Raw genomic sequence first — 18,030 nt, 5'->3', positions numbered from 1 at the left:
TGCTGAACATCTGAGCAAGAATACTGTAGGCCGTGCAGTTCGCAAGGTGGTACTTGCTCTCACTAAACAGTTTGATGTATTTGTTGTGTTCCCTGGCCATTTAAGCGTTCTAAAGATCAAATATGCTTTTTATGCGTTTGCAAGTAATTCGCAAAAAATACTTGGTCTATTTTGAATATGTAAAGTTTGGGGTTTGGCTATATACAGAGCAATTTTTTTTCCCAATAGGAATCCTGAGGGTAGTTGGTGCAATAGACTGTACACATATCCTCATTAGAGTGCCCCTGAACATGAGGGGGGTAATGTGAATATGAAGTAATTTCAAAGAAATTATGTTAAGGTATTTGATAATTAAATTCACACAGGTAGCCCTACAACCTAGGTGCTTTATGGAGTAGATCTTCAATTATTAACAGCTAGTAATGGGTGAGTTTCAGAGATGTAGCCCATGTGTAGGCCATAATAGAATTATTTTAATTAATTGTTTTCACATATTTAGATATAATTTTTACTTGTCCTTACATCTCAATCACACTACAAATAAAAGAAGAGTCTGTAAGACAAAATAGAGAACATTTGACAAGAACACTGCTCTTACAAATGTACACTGTCGGCAATGCACTACCAACAAGCTTCTTTGGATTTGTGGGCCACCACGGTGTGAGATTTAGCTGTAACACTTTGTTCAAACTCCTCATATCCTGACATTATAAATGTGCATTCTTCCGAAAATGAATACAGAGCATGAGCTATTGTGCAAAAACTCAGCCGTGTTGAAATAACTCAGCTGTGTTGCCGAGCGCACCCCTTTTAGATGAATGCGCACAAACTCTTATTAAGTTAACACAAGTCAACTAACAAACATCTTAATTACCATTATAGTACCATTTAACACTACTTTAGGCAATCAGAATTTGTCAACCCTGACTTTCCTTGATAACCCCGAGTTAAATCTGAGTAGGTTGAACTCCCTTCAAAATACACCACTCAGGTCTATTAATCAAGCTTTACTTATTCTTAAACACTCCCCTTTATTCTCAAAGTGCAACACAAGGACGATGAGGGGAGATTTGTTCTAATCTACACTTACCACTTTGCAACGTTCCCAAAAACAATCTCCCTATGAAGACAAATAGTGGAAATTAAACGGTATCAGAAATCAACTCAATCTTACCCAAACAGAGCACACTAAAAATATGTTTTTTACAAACTGAAATAACAAGAATTTGGTTATAAGCTCGGGAAACTCCTAGCAATGTCAGTTGAAAAACTAATGAGCTGACCATATTGTTAAACTTAAACTCAGTTAACCCATGATGCCAAAGTGATAAATTCCTCTTTCTTTGATTTCTATAAGACACTCTATGCATCAGAACACTCAGCTGAATCAAACATTGTTAAATGCATTGTCTCTACCAACATTATTAGGGGATGAGGACTGTCAATGTGAAATCACACTTTTTTATGATGCACCTTTTTTTACCATATCCCATACACACAGACCAAACAGGAAACACAGATATGACTCCAAAAATATTTGGAGACTTCTCAATCATCATTGATCACTCAAACCTCAATGATCACCAGACCCTTATAATTTCACTGGACGCTGAGAAAGTGTTTGATATAATGGATTGGACGTTCTTGTTCTCTGTGCTAAGGAAGGTCAGTTTAGGAGAGAAATTCATCCACTCTATTAAATGTTTATATACCAACTCACAAGCCCAAAACTACACAAATGGCAAACTGTACATAATGGCACACAAAGAGGCTGTTGACAAGGCTGCCCTCTCTCTGCTTTGCTGTTTAGTTTAGAAATGTAACCCTTAGCAGAGGCTATAATAGTTAGGGAAAATGTGTAAGCAATTATTGTCGGGGACATAGAAAATACGATTTTGCTACATGCGGATGATGTTTTATTATTCTTACTGAACCGGAATGCTCAATTTCAGCAAGTATCAGGCTACAAAATTAATTTAGCCAAGTCCATAGCAGCTGCTGTTTCATACAATGAACAAAAAGTAGATGCACATGATGTACTTCTGATGTACTTTGTGCATCTCTGTCAAATCACAAAACGCCATTGTCATGAGCAACTGGATACACATAAAGTGCAATTGCAGACGTAGGTCTTACCACAAGCAGTATCTGTACCACAACATGACAAAGCAGCCCTGTCAATCTGCTGGCCCAAATTCCTCTGGGCATTATCACAACCAGGGTTTGGACATATTAGGCCACAGTTACGCAGTTGTATTGCAAGGCAGCTATTTGGGCCTATTGTGGTCTACCAGGACGTTTGCCATTGCGTTAGCCATCCCCCTCCCTAATTGAATTTTGCTAGTGATTTCTTCTGCTATTTGCTGATTAGCTCAGAAGCCGCAATTAGCCTCTAGTGATTGAGCAAGACTACTCACTAGCATTGGGTGGTCAACAAAACATGTTGAACTTGTAGACTCTGCATGTATTGTGGTGCGAACATGCCTGCCTCATCAGCATCACAAAACGTCCCAAGAGGAATGGTGGAACGTTTCTGAAGCCAGTAGGGCAAGCACCATACCTGTGTAGCTGCACCCCATTGAGACCTCATCTGTGGAGGTATAAAGAGGTTCCCCAGCAGCTGCTCATGGAAAGAGCAGGAATAGCTTGAACAAAACTCAAGAGAAGATGAGTTGGGAGAAGTATCAGAAGCTGGAGAGGAGTGGATGAACCCAAGCCATGCTGCTCTCACTATGGCTGCTTGGCTCCAACGACAAGGGAGCCTAGGAGGGAGAAAGACACCAGGTAGAGGAAGCAGGGTGAAGACTAATGTTCAATAACTTCCAAATATCATTTAAAAAATATACTTTTCTTGCCTGTTCAATTTAGTTTGTGGGAGAGGCACTGAATTTACCCTCTTGAGTAAATGTCCTTCTTTCGAGTGAAATGTTCCACTTTCTCTGTGTATAATCTGTCTCGCGTGAATCACTCTGTGCATGAATAACAAGATATCTGCTTCATGTTTCCACTAGCCATAATGTGCATATGCAACAGGTTGTCGTCACAAGTCATGTTTTCAAAAGATAAGTATAGAACTAGGCCTAATCTCTGTCCATGAAACTGGCCCTATGTGTGTGGTCAAAGCTTTACAGTGACAGAAGAATGGCATTACCAAGGACTTCTGCGAAATGACTGGAGATTAAAGTCCCTCAAAAGTCCCTTGAGGCATATAATCATGCAAATCGAGACCTGAAGGGAAGGAGAAATATGCGATTTTGGATTTACCAGTGATTTGCACAGGTAAATCCAATGTTAATGAACAATTAACACTGGATACCAACTGCTGATAAAACCCAGAGAAGTAGAAGGAGCTCCGGGATAGGCTAATGTTGTCAAGTCCAAACTATTCCTACTTCTTAACTTTTTCATTTCATTCTTCATTTTTCATTTATCACATTTGTAACTGATTGTTTTTTCTTCAAGTCATATCGTACAGGAAAAGGCCACATGCTTTGGTCCTCTGAATCATTCGGATTTCCATTTTATTTGAGATTAGCAAGGAAGAAGCTCATTTGGATTAGCTTCACTCCACTTTCTCCCCTCTCTCCCTTCTCTCTCTCTACATTGTCTTCTCTCTCTGTCTCTTTTCTCTCTCACTCTTTCTCTCTTTCATCCACCCTGACACACACTGATAAGGACAAACTGGAACCAAACAGTCAAAGAAATAGACAACTTTCAAAAAATGCTTTTTTTCTACATGGTTAAGACTTTTCAAGTTTCCTCATGTGCCCACCCCTGATGCTTTGTGAAGGGATTATTGAGAGCAACAAAGAGAGAAACAGACAAAAATATGGGTGGGGGGGGGGGGGGGTATTTGAGAGAGACAGAAAGAAATAGAGAGAATTAGAAATGACACCTGTTATGATTTACACTTGACTAAGTATATACCTACCCCCCCCCCAATCCCTTATGGATCCCACAAGTAAATAGTTGATTTGAGGCGAGGGAAGTGGGTGTAATAGCTTTGATTTTGCATTAACACCCCAAAGTATTTTTTTTAAAATACATAGCATTAAAAAGAAGGGCACTGTCATAACTCACGGACTCTGTATGTGGTTGGCTGTTCATATTTTCCTAGTACAGTTGCTGCTTGCCGCTTGTGTTGTCTGATCTGATTTCGTCCTTCCATCATGGAATAAAACATCCTTGTTCCTCGATCAATGCTGTGTTTTTTTTAATCCTGACATGGTGAAAGAGTCTTGGTTTAAAAAAGTTTAAATAGGCCCGGTGTCTATGTCTTCAGCCTCCTTCCTATTAGTAGCTGTGTAGGTGAGATAAATATTCTCTATTGGTGCCTTTCTTTGCTGAAAGAGAGCTATGTCATGGTGGGGGCACACTACAGCTAGCACTTTGCCTTTAGCAACTGGTATTGCTAGGGGCTAATCGTGACCTCTAAACCAGGTAGTCAACGAGGGAGAGGAACACTGTATTTCTTATGAATGTGCAAAACTGATCTTTTACGTGGTGTTCGCAGCCAGAAATGGTCTGTATGAATGCAATTATCACAAATTAGCACCTTTTAGTATAATATGTGTTAGAAATCAGCCGTTTTTTGTAGTGGTTGAAATAATGATTGCTTACCCGGTCTTCAAGGGAGAGAATAATTCAATTTTTTATTGCAACATTTGATAGTCGATTGTCCATAATGTTACAGGCTCGATACTCGATCTTACAAACGGTTGTCCTCACCTTTATAGACATCCCAAACTGAATACACAAAACCCCATTGGTTATTTACTTTCGTGTTTTAAATGAACGTGACTTCCTGTGTACGGATAAACAGATGGTCTTTTGTTATGTAAACATAAACAAGCATACATTCATATACTTCAACATAAGCATCTGTGTGCAAGCCAAACGCCTATATGTGCATAAATCTTAAGGGTCTCCATTGCTGTCTTTCTGTCTTTAATTGTCATGAGCATAAAATGATGTGCACCCATTCCATACAATGATTGACTAATGCTGTGATTATGTTTTTGCTTGTTGTCTAACTGAGATTGGATATTTGTGGATATTTTATTATTTGTCCATATTTGTGGGTATTTTACATAAAACATTTTGCCATGCCTAACCCTTGCTCACTCCTGAATTTAATGATTCTCATTGTGTGCTTCCGGCATCTTAAAATTTTTTCTCTCTCATTCTCTGAGGAACTAATGTTGTCAACCTGTGTATGTTACTCTGAAAGTCAAAAACAGAAACTTTGCGCCTGTTCTTTTGTCTGGTTATCCTTCTCATCTGCTGTAGTTGTTTATAATTGTTGCAGTTTCTGTCCTAAAATATGGGCAATGTTACAGCAAACTCATCATCCAACAGTTTCTCTCTGCTCCTTTAGGTATGCCACGCAATATATTGAACTTAAAAACTCCCTGTATCTATTTGTACTATACTAAAACTAAATGTATATACCACCTGTAGATTACTGTACAGTCATGTGAAAAATGAAATACATCCCCTGGAAAGATATTTTTCTTTTTTTCTTTTTACAGATTTGTACATACCAATATGTGAGCTAAATTCAGACCATATTCATTGTTAAAGGTAAACCAATTTAACAAATCACATAGCCAATACATTCAATGTAACAATTATCGGGTCATCAGCCAGCCTCTGATCAGGCTCCCACCCTCCAATAGCAAGTTGGAATGGGCCAACCAGGATTTGGAGACCACCATGCATTGCCTTGTCTCCTCCAAAACAGCTTCCTGGAGCCGGCAGCCGGTCTGGGTTAAGTACTCCTGCAACTCCCTCCCTTGTTCTGCTACAGGCCTCTCTCCCTTTTAGTGCTCCCTGGGCTGCCAGCCTCCTCACTTCTGGGACCAGGAAGTGGAAGTTGTCCAGCTGTTCATCTGTACTATTGTCATGCCTGGAAAAAGGCCTGTTCCTCCCTACTCTGGACGCCATCCAGGAATCATCTCTCCCGGTTCATCTGCCCCTTTTCCATCTCCAGTCATCAGCTCCTCTGCTGTTTGTCATCTCCTCACCTGTACCCCAAGGTTTTACCCCACTTTTCATGTCTGCTAAGGGTCTGACCTCCTGGATACATTTTCCAGTACCTGGTGGACTGGGAGGGTATGGCACGGAGGAGGGCTGGTGGGTCCCTGCCTTGGATCCAGAGCTCATCACAGATTTCCACTGCTGCCACCCTGGTCAACCAGATATGCAACCAGGTTGGAGCCGCATCCAAACCACGTTGGCTACATCTGTTCTGAGAACCACCTGAAAACTAACAAGGACACATTTTTCTCTGGAACCCAACCAACCCACATTAATTTAGTTCTGAAAGCCAAATCATTACCTGCAGAAAAAGTACCTGCAGGCATAATGAATCTGTTGTATTCTTGCATTACTTGGATTTGGGGGCCTGCTTCTTTGAACCATATAAAATTACATCACAATGTACAGTATTCTAAGGCTATTCTCATTCGGAGGAGGGGACTGCTCCACTTTCTTAATAATCGTAACTGATTATCCATCTCCCTGGTCACAGAAATCAAAGTTTTGCCTTAATATTAAAATTTTCCCACCTGCAAAATAATACTTCTGAATTGCAACCCAAACCACAGTTTGACTTTTTTTTTATTCCATCAGTGAAGTGAATGATTTGCAGTTCACAAGGAAATGTGGGATTCCGGCCCGATGCAGGACTCGATATCTGTCATGGTATTCAGACTTCCTGTATGAAAAGGTCAATACAACTGGAGTGCCTCCTCATGGTCTGACTTAACAGTGTAGCAAAAGAGCAGTTTCTATATACACCACAGAGATCTCTCCATAACTGCTATGCCAATATTCTCATTTCACTTAAGAGCCGCGGTCAGGTTCCATTTAACAAAACGGCCATATTTAATTCTGGCCCAACAGAAATGTAACACTGGAGACAGCTTCATGAAATGTATCCAACTTATGCTGTATGTGTTGGGCCACTGTTTCTTTATAACCACATGCACTTAGTAAACTCTCGAGTGTGAACACATTGCAATTGGTACAAAACTGCTTCTGCGTCCCTCCTTACTCCGGCCGGCCACCCTTCTCCCTGCCTTATCCTCTACCTGTGTCATTATAAACGGGAGAGCTCAGAATGGCCGGTCTTTTGGAAGAGAGTAGAGGAGTAGAGGGGAGTGTGTAATTATACAGGGCTTGATTACCTTTCGTTGTGAGTGGAGCGACCCGTTCAATAGCCATTACAAAGAGACACTCTCCTGGCTGCTGGTTAATGACCCTTCCTCCATTTCTACTCAGAGGCAAGGTAGGGAGCAGACAAAAAGCGCAGACTGACAGTGGTATACTGCTCAGTGTTCAGTTACCCCCTCGTACAAAGTGATTGATTGTTGTGCAGACACACACAGACATCCAGGCATGCTTGAATTCAAACCCAGACACGTGTACGCGCACACGTGTGCACAAGTACACACAAACAGCAGAGGTTAAAAAAGAACAATTTTAAGTATTTTATTTGTCTGTGGTATTGTGTGAGTCTCAATAGCTGATAGTTCTATTAGACATTATGTAGATTGTGTTTTCTGTCATGCTTCCGACAAAGAAACAAATTCAGAGGGCAAGCAATTATATTTGCAGTATTTCAACTTTTCTAGGACAACACTGAGTAGAGAGTATATGGAGACTGTTATGTCTTGCAGAGGGAGTTAATGTAGTATTTTTGAATTACCATTTTTCTGCAGGAACTTTAATGGAGTGTTGTCAGATGAGTCCTACTACACCTGCCATTATTTTGAAACCCTTCTTGTCTACAGTAATCAACCTGGTGTGGGAACTCCAAAGTCCTTGCTTCTCCATCTTTACTTTCTTTTTTTCATTCTTTCTCAGAAAAAAATCCTACACACAAAAACACACATGTACACACACACACACACACAAACACACACACGTGTACACACAACCCCATTTCCTTCAGATGTCAGCTTTTCTCCCACCTCAATGTGCTGGTCTTTGATAAAGACCTGTTACCAGGGCAACACAGACCTATAATTCACAGGTTGAGCATCGTCAGTCACTAACCCCTGCAGAAAAGTGCAAGAGAGACAGTTAATTACCGAATGCAAATTATGTTGTCAGAACAGCCATTCAAAAAAGTTTATTTTTCTGCATTCCAGCTCCTCTTTTCAAAGCCGATTTAATAAGCATGCCCTGTGAACGCATGAACACACATGCACACACACACACAAGCACACAGACCACTGCCAATGTGCCTTCTGCATTACATTTGAAAATAACTTCCAAATACTGAACAGTATGATATATTTAAAGTCATATGACACATAAACCACATCTGTTACATGGTTACTTTAAAATCAAATCTTGGTTAACTCTGAATTAAACTCGTAATTGGTTATAATGCTCAATTGGTTAAGCGTGCAGGGTCCATATGTGTTAGGAGATGAGATTGAACCAAAACATTGAGCTCAACACCATCTCTTTCACCAGCAAGCCTATGGACCAAATCACCCTTCCCTTCTGAAATCTGAAAGATACGTAAAACTGTTGTTTTATGACAAATGTATGACACGATGTGTGTTTACATTGTCTGTCCACAACAGGTTATTTTAAAGTAGTGTGTGTGTGTGTGCTTGGGTGTTTTGTAAGCACATTTTATGATGATCCGTGTGAAATGTGATTACGAAGTGTTCACATGTTGGTGTATCAAGTCAAACACTGATACGAAATTCAGTTGTTCAAACCCATTTAAAATTAACTGCAAAAGTTTTTGTACAGAGATAAAGAAAATAATTAGTTTTTATTTAAACATGGAGCAGCTCAATGACGCCAAATACAATGTCATAGACACAAGGGGTTTTTCAAATTGAGTATGCCTTTCACATGCTGAAGACAAGACTGAAGGCAAAAAGCCCCTGAAACAAGCAGGCACTGAAAATGGCTGCAGTACAGGCTTGGCACAGCTTCTCCAGGGACAATATACAAAGTCTGGTGATTATATGGTTTGACCAGGTACTAAACATGAATACTTTAATTAACATAATGTTAATCTGCCCAAATACTATTGGTACCACCAGGATAGGGACTATGAAAAAAAAAACATGCTTTAACTTTGAAATGGTTTATCTGATATGGATGAATATGCCGTCAAATTAAAGATGCACTCAACCTCATAGATATTGTATAATTTAAAATACAAAGTGTTGGAAAACTAAATACTTTTGTAGTTCACTGTAAATGAGGTGAATGAGGTGAATGAGGGGAGGTGTTCACTTAATTTTTTGTAACTTGGTGAATGTGAGTGCAGGAAAATGTATTGTCTATTATAGTTCCTACAGTAACATCCTTCACCACCAATCATACATGCGTTTTGACTGGGTAAAATCACTTTTTGTGATCACTTTTCTGTCTAGTTGCATGTTTTGGCATGGCCCTTTATTTAAAGCAAGTGTTATGTCTAAATTTAAGTGGTTTTAGATTCCTGTGTTGTTGTTTTTTCTCTGAATATCCTGTGAAGTTAAATCAATGGCATTACACGGAGCCAGAGTCGCAGCCCACATTCATCTTCCTGAACTGCCACTGGCCCCACAGACTCACAATACTTCAGTATTCACCAGCATCCCTCTGTTTCTCTCCACAGCTCTTTAGTCTTCACAGAGCTCTGGAGAGTTGGGAACAAAAAAGAAAAATAGATAACAGTTTAAGAGCGTTGTTTTCACAACCCCCCTGCTGAGTCCCAAATCCCCCTACCCCCAATCTACCACCCTTTTGCATTATCTTAATTATACATGACAGGCTGCTCCCAACTCCAAACGAATCAGAGAGATCAACATATTCATTTTAAATTGGAATCCCCATGCAGGCACATAGGAATCTAATTACTTATGCTAATATGAAGGCGAGAGAGACAGGGAGAGAAGCAGAGGGAGTGTTCTAAGGTGAGGAGGAGGAGAGGAGAGAAAATTTGAATGAGGAAGGAATTTGTGTAAAGGAGGATAGAGAAGTGAGGAAGGGAAAGGAAAAGCTAGAGGAGAGAGTCGGGATGTTACATTCAGTGTATCATTAAGGGTGTACTCTAATTAAAATCAAAATTAATATCTTGGACATAACAGCCTCACTAGAGGCAGACCTATCCCAGCATAGCACAGCATAGTATACAGTACAGTCTGTCCCCAACAAGGAGCAGAGCAGAAGCCACCTAGAGGTAATTCATTACTGTTATCTCAGGCCTGTTTTAATAACATGTGTCCTCAGCAAAATGAATGGAAGAGTTTAACTCTGCCTTTGGCTCAGACCTGATACCTGCCTCGATAGATTCACACAGAAAATCATTACATAATGGAAAAACAGAACAGTTATCCTTAGCTTTTGTCACTGGGAAAAGGATGAATAGTGAGGGCTTTTTAAAACTAACACCCACTCACTGACTCCCTAGTGAGCTGATATGTCCTCAGATAGATGAAGTGATGGGACAAAGGACAAATAGAGAGATACTGGGGATAGAGATATGAAATAGAGGGAAAATGGGAAAAGGATTGTAAAGAGTAGGGAAAAAGATGGAGATAGAGTACTGGGGAGAGGAAGACAGGATGGAAGTCCAACAAAGAGATCTTGCTGCTTTAGCAAGAGTGGATGATGAGAAGTAAACATAGAGAAAGACTGGGAGAGAGAAAGTGTAGACAGTGAGAGTACATAGAGAAAGCGTAGAGATAGCGCATATTGGGTCTTGTCTGTGCCAACAGCCAGTAATTACACGCCAATCATCCTTCCGCAGGCCAGCGTGGGGATTAACTAAGCAGAAAAATTGTAGAAAATTTTCAATTACAAAGTTAATTAATAAACCAGCACTACTTCCCCCTGGCTAGAGGATATAGATTGGTTGCAGTGCACCAATGCAAGCGACTACAGGGTGGGAAGTGGATTGGTCAACTAATAGGTGGTTGACCTAGAGAAGGAAATTGGATTGGATGTAGTGGGAGCATCAGAGGGGGTGGGAACAATTGATTTAATGTAATATAATGAGGGATTGGTTATGTGGTTCAGTCATTTGAAATAAACATAAGGATAGGCAGAGTTGAAACTGGATGGCCAACTGCTTTGAGACAGCAGCAACCAACTCTGTATCAAGGTTTCTCCCACAGGTTGAGACAGTGTGTTGTGATGTTATATTGAAGATTTGGATTGGAGAGGTAAAAGCTATATGGTCCACGGCCAGCAACAAATCACACCGTGTAAATAGAAAATCCCTTGTAGCTACTGTAACACTGACGAAATGATGCCCTGTCAAAGAGATTTGAGGACACCCAGGTCTGATTTCAATGCCCACAGAATGATGGGAAACACCTTTTCATAGTAGAAGAAACAAACTCTCAATCAGGCCATCTACATTGGGTATAGAAAGTCACCACAACCTTTCAAAATGTTCATGTTTTGTTGCCTTACAGCCTGAAATGAAAACACATCAAATCAGACTTATCTAATACTACACTAAAATTGCTGCTAGTTTTCATTAAGTATAGTATTGCCATAATCGACATATCTTTAATATTCAATTCTACTTCCCATGATGCTGCTAGTTTACAAGGTTATGTACAGGTGCTGGTCATAACATTAGAATATCATCAAAAAGTGCCAAACGCCTTCGAGTTCTTAAGAATGGTCTTAACTGTGCTCCAAGGAATAGACAAAGCCTTTGAAATCAGTTTATATCCATCCCCTGACTTGTGCCTTTCCAAAACGTTCTCTTTAGGCTTTTTGCCTATAGTGGATTATTTGCTTCGAATTGCACTACTAAGCAGTGGTGTCCTTTAGTTTCAGTTTCAAAATGTATTTGTCAAATGCACAGAATAACACAGCATCATCCTGCACAATGAAATTCTTGTGGTATGGCACCTGACATCTACATAGTAAGAATTAAGAAAAATATAAAAAGCAAAAATACAACAAATAAAAGCAGTAATATACAGGTGCTGGTCATCAAATTTGAATATCATCAGAAAGTTGCCTACAGTAAAGCACGGTGGTTGTAGCATCCTGTTGTGGGGGCATTTCTCTTCAGTAGGGACTGGAGCATTTGTCAAGATATAAGGGAAAATAGGAAGTGCAAAATTCCGACAGATTCTTGAGAACCAGTAGCCCGCTGTCAAGAAGTTGAAAATGGGAAAATGGCTCATGTTTTGATATGATAACAACATAAATCACACCGCCAAAGCAACCATTCAGTGGTTGAAGGACAAGAAGGTGAGGTTCCTTGGGTGGCCTACAGTAGTCACAGCCCTGACTTTAATCCCAGCGAGAATTTGTGTAATGACTTGAGTGCAGTCCATAAGCGGTAACCACGCAATTTGACTGAGCTTAAACAATTCCGCAAGGAAGAATGAGCAAATATTATACAGCCTAGCTGTACAAAGTAGAGAGTAGAAACATATTCAAAGAAACACATTGCTGTAATTCAAGCAAAAGGGTGTTCCACCGAGTATTAACTTAGGGGGATGTTCACTTATCCAAAAAGGGTATTTTACTGATAATAATAATAATAATATTTTCACTTGGATATTGTGCGTAAAGTCAGAAAAAGTCTGATTTAATTTTTTTCATTTCAGTATAAAGCATAAATTATGTATAAATAAAGTATAAATTATGTATGCTAGACCACTGTGAGTGGGGCAATTTTCTAAGTCACTACACTCAAGAAATACGGGTTCATGGAATATTCTTCCTTTGAACCTGTTGCGGAATACCTACTGTGTAAGTTCTTAGTGAACATGCTTGATAAATATTACATTTGTCAAGCACCTATACATTTTTGTCTATTTTATATTCTACATGCTCAAAAGCATTTATATTAGTCTTTAAACAATTTGAACGCAGTTATTCTGACTACTGAATATTTAGAATGGTTGGCAATGTCCTTCATAGAACTAATTAACAGATTTTGAATAAATTTGCTGGTCAACATTAAATTATCCTTGGAAAAATTATTTTTACTGGTAAATGCTTGACAATGTTTGTGTTTTTGTGTTAGCAGGACAAATGCAAAGTAGCATACTTGGCATGAACCACATTTAAGTGTTCATAGTACAGTTGTTTAGCCTTTAATCTGCAAGGCAAATGGTGAAATTTCGTTTGTGAAAAGGAAATTATCATTGGAAAAAGCAATCCCAACTGCTGTTTGTGTGTTTACATTATTGTTTGTTGCCATGGTATGAGCAGGATAAAAGCGTTTGTAATATCCAGAAAGTGGTGTTTGTCAGCAGGATCTATTCTCGCAACATAGACGTGCTAAGGGGTACATCTCCAGGCAAATGAAATGCAAATGTAACTCCCCCTACGCCAAGCAACAATATGCTTACCAACTTGGGTAGGTTTTCTATGTCAAGTTTGAACAGAGATAGGGGGGCAACAAAAATTTGTCATAACCCACTCCAGTAACCACAATGTGCCGCTGTAGTTCTTTGCTTCAATTATGTATTGATTGCTTTTCACTTGTTTCTTCTTTTTCAAAATAAATTTGGATCAAATATAAACCATTACAGTTCCCTTATGGATAATCAGTGGTACAATGACAACAAACTAATTCAGTGTTAATGGAAAACAAGAAACCAGGCAAGCCTTGTTCAGCCAGACCACAATAGAAAGTGTTGCCCTTTTGAGAGTTGAACCTAGGACACCCACATGAAAGGCTGTGTGACTAACCACTACACCACAGAGCTCCATGTTTAATGTGTGTCAGTACAGCCTCTATCGAGAACTAATCCTTGTTTGCCACTGGCCATTTTAACAGCTTATTAGCCAGTAATAGGCTTTACCAGTAACTACTAACTTACTGGAATAGTCATAGGAATTGAGCAATTGCTAGCAAGTCTGCCAAAGCTATTTAATTTCAGGGCATAAGAACGTATCTTTTTCTTTCATGGCACAACAACATACTTTTTTCTTTCATTCGTGAATGACATTGATACAATAACTATCAAGAAAGGTGATGATAACTAACTTTTTCCTCGAGTGAAATGACGAGAGAATCGTGGAAATAAAATAAATGTCGTTGTACACAATAGATTTGAACTTGAGTCTTCCTCGTCAGAGGCACTGTCTATAACACCACGGCATTACACATTTCACCAGTCGCTAAACACTATTGAGCATTGGGTTAAACTGACTAATGTTTCTTATTAAGTTCACCTCCACCAGAAATAGCGTCTCTGAGCTGTTAGCTTTTGCCACTGGCCGTTTGAACAGCTTATTAGCCAGTAATATGCTTACTGGTACCTACTAACTTCTTAGGAATAATTATAAGAATTGAGCAATTGCTAGCAAGACTGAAGATGAACTTTTCCCATGCTAGAAACAATCGCAATATAATCGTATATTATTTCAGGTGCCAGCCAGTGAAGTTTTCGTTAATACGGAATAATACACAATGCGTACTACGCTTTGCCTGCGATATGAAGTCGGGACCTATAGCTCACAAGTCCGCTTCTCTTACCACTACACTATTTAACAAGGGTCAGTCAGTCAGTCAGTAAGAGACATTGGCTCTTCTTAGCCGGTTCCGCTTACGTGGTCCGGCAAAAACATTCAACGTTAGCCTCACATTAACAACTTATTTACATTTTCTCTCTAACCACAGTTTCATCCTTAAAACAAAACAATTTACGTCCTGCTTAGACTAAAGCTAATCAAACAATAATAATACAATAGTTTGGATGTGTTAAGTCCAGACCTATACAAAAAAAACAGCCTGCACAAACCAAAATCAGGAAATCAGTATTTTATGACACAAATGTATCATTGCTCATTAAGTTTTGTTTCTGGACAACTTTGTGCCATGTGTTTTTTTAGGGTCGAGTCAGAACACGGTACACACAATAACCCGCAACAGAACCACGTATTTGTCTTTTTCTCTTAAATCCAGAGTTTTATTGTAATACAAGCTTGCAGGCAATAGTTCACTCCGACATACAGATCGTATGCAAAGGATTGTAGAAGGATTGCAAAGAACAGTAAAAAACACCTTACTCTATGTACAATGTTGAGCTAACACTGGGTTGTGCTCACAAACATTGTTACTACTCAATTGTGCTCTCAAACACTGTTACTACTAATTATTGCAAAATGTAGAAGGAATAGTACGGTGTGTAAGTATTTTTGTCCTTGATCACTGAAAAGGTGGATGACAGTCCCGGTACAACCATGCATTTACATCAAAAGACACCAGTAGTGAGTGCATCAATTGTCACTGGCTCCCAGAGGGAATCAAACAGCATGCTCGACCAACTGAGTTACTTGTCAGCTCACTTGTGTCTACTGTACCTCATGTATACATAGTCCCTACTTAAAACCTTGTCATTAAAGGCCTCATTACCGTGGCAACAGGTTGCCAGACTGGCCCTAGAAAGGCATTATTACCCAGGTAATTGGTGGATAATTACACCATTGTTTAATAATGGCACTTCTCTGGCGTATGTTAATGCCTTTCTGCTGAACCCAGGACATGATTTATGATTCCATAATTATTATCACACAAACAAACACAACCACTCTAATCACATTATTTCTGCTCTCCTTACTGCTGCTCGGTTAATGGCAGAGCTAAATGGAATTCAAGGAAGACATTTGATCTACAAAAACAATAACAAAGAAGGTTGATTTGAATTTATTCTTGAAAGTATTATGACAAAATGTGCTTTAAGTTTCTGCTTAAAAGGGAATGCATATCTTGTCATCCTTACATTGTCTGTACAGGGGAGATCTAGTTCTTGCTTTGTGAGGTCTGGGAATATGATAAGCATTGTAACCAAGGTGTTGATATATGAAAATAATTAATATAAATTAATGTATCATGCATTTTTAAGTCCATAAACTATCATTGTGTAGCATTATATACTGATAAATTGTTATGGCCAGATGACTGTGTCAGAGCATCTCTGAAATGACAAGGCTTGTGGGGGGTTCCCAGTCAGCGATGGTGAGTACCTTCACTGCAATGTTTTTAAATTTAAAAAATGTCAAATGACAGGCAGCTATACCTACCAAACAAAATATTTCAAATTAAAGGTATCCTAATTCAAATAAAGTGCAAAAACAATACATTTTCAGAAAATGTAATTAAAGTTTTGCAGAGAAACACTAAAGATATTTCCTAAATTATTATGACCAAACACCTTCAATAGACGGCACTTTAGGTTCAGCAGGGAAATACTGTTATTTTACAGATTCTTCCTGAAATATTTTGAACAAACATCTTCAATAAAGTGTTAACACATGCTCAAGATTGTTATCTTGCACAAGTTAAGACATAATAAAGTCTCTAAAAATACTGCATAAAACATTAAAATCATCTCAAAATTTAACTCACAGTAATTGTGTTTAGATTTAATGCTTAAATATATAAAGTAACCTCCATGTGCTAGCCAACTGCACCCTGACGGCTTTTAGGTACCGGGATGAAATCCTCAGACCCATTGTCGCTGGTGCAGTGGGCCCTGGGTTCTTCCTGGTGCAGGACAGTGCCCTGCCTTATGTGACCAGAGTATGTAGGCAGTTCCTGGATGACGAAGGCATTGATGCAATTGACTGGCTCTCACGTTCCCCAGACCTGAATCCAATTGAGAACCTCTGGGACGTTATGTATCGGTGCATCCCACACAGCCAAGTTAGCACCACAGACTGTCCAGGAACTCACTGATGCCCTGATTCAGGTCTGGGAGGAGATCTCCCAGGACACCATCCGCCGTCTCATCAGGAGCATGCCCAGATGTTGTCCGGAGTGCATACAGGCACGTGGGGTCCATACATACTACTGAGTCACATTATGAGTTGCTGTGATGAAATTGACGCATTTGGTAATGCCTTTGATTTCAATAGTTTACTTTGATTTGTGGTGCGAGTTTGAATCCAGCCCTCAATTGGTTGGTGATTTTGGTTTCCACTGACCGTTGTTAAGTCATTTTATTCTAGACAAATTACACAATGTAAGGTAAAGATTTTGATATTTGATATATTTCTTTCATCGAGACCCAATGTTTGATTTGAGTGTTCCCTTAATATTTTTAAGCTGTGTAGATTATAGGGATGTTGTCTACATGCATACTACGGTACCCACACTTAAACGTTACTTATCATTGCACACTTAGGTGTATTAAGGGTGTTAGTTACAGAACTCACCACTGTAGTTTATATCAAAGTGTGGGCTGGACTTCTCTGTCCGTCACGCTCTTTGTGTCTTTGCAAACTTGTTTGTCCAGGGTGACCAGACTCAGTAGGGAGAAATTCGGGACAATCAGGGTGTCCCTCCCCAGCGCACACACCCAGCAACTACACACAATGCATGACAAGGTAGGGCCTACTATTTTACTGTACATCAAAATGTTTTATCAAATACAGAAATGTAATTGGATTGGATTGAAGCAACAAAAGAGTTTCACTCAGAACAACACATGCGTCTCTCTAGCAAAGATGAACAGTTTCAACTGTAAAAGCTATACTATAACAAAATATTGCATATGTGACAAATTAATGAATTGGATTGAAACAAAAACAAAAGAGCATTTGCACACTGGATTACATGAACATATTATACGCTGAAAAATGAACACAGCCTATGTTTCAGGTGTACACTGCAACAACTGTAATAATGTTACAGAATTATGCCTACTCACTTTTGCTAATTTGATTCGGTGGGTGTGGAGTCCGGTGGCCTGCTGTACTTTTCGCATGAGCCAATCTCTCTGAGTGTCCGCTTGACTGAACTGAAAACAGACAGAAAAGGGGACGTCTGGTCACCCTATGTTTTTCTAAAAGGCACTTCTAAATAATCCACCTTCTAATTTATCATCACTTATCAGCATTAGAAATGTAACTCAGAAAACCAGATCTCAAGCCTGGATTACACTTGAGGCCCCTGCAATCTCCACATCATTTCCTGTTACACTCCTTATGTAATAGTCTGCCGATAAAACTTAAAATTGAGACTTTTGTCCCCCTTGCCCATATTAAACATTTATTGGAGGACATTTGTCTCTGTGTTTTAGT

The sequence above is a fragment of the Esox lucius genome, chromosome 20 (assembly GCF_011004845.1).
Source record: "Esox lucius isolate fEsoLuc1 chromosome 20, fEsoLuc1.pri, whole genome shotgun sequence".
Taxonomy (NCBI): domain Eukaryota; kingdom Metazoa; phylum Chordata; class Actinopteri; order Esociformes; family Esocidae; genus Esox; species Esox lucius.
Note: the sequence above shows the minus strand (reverse complement) of the source record.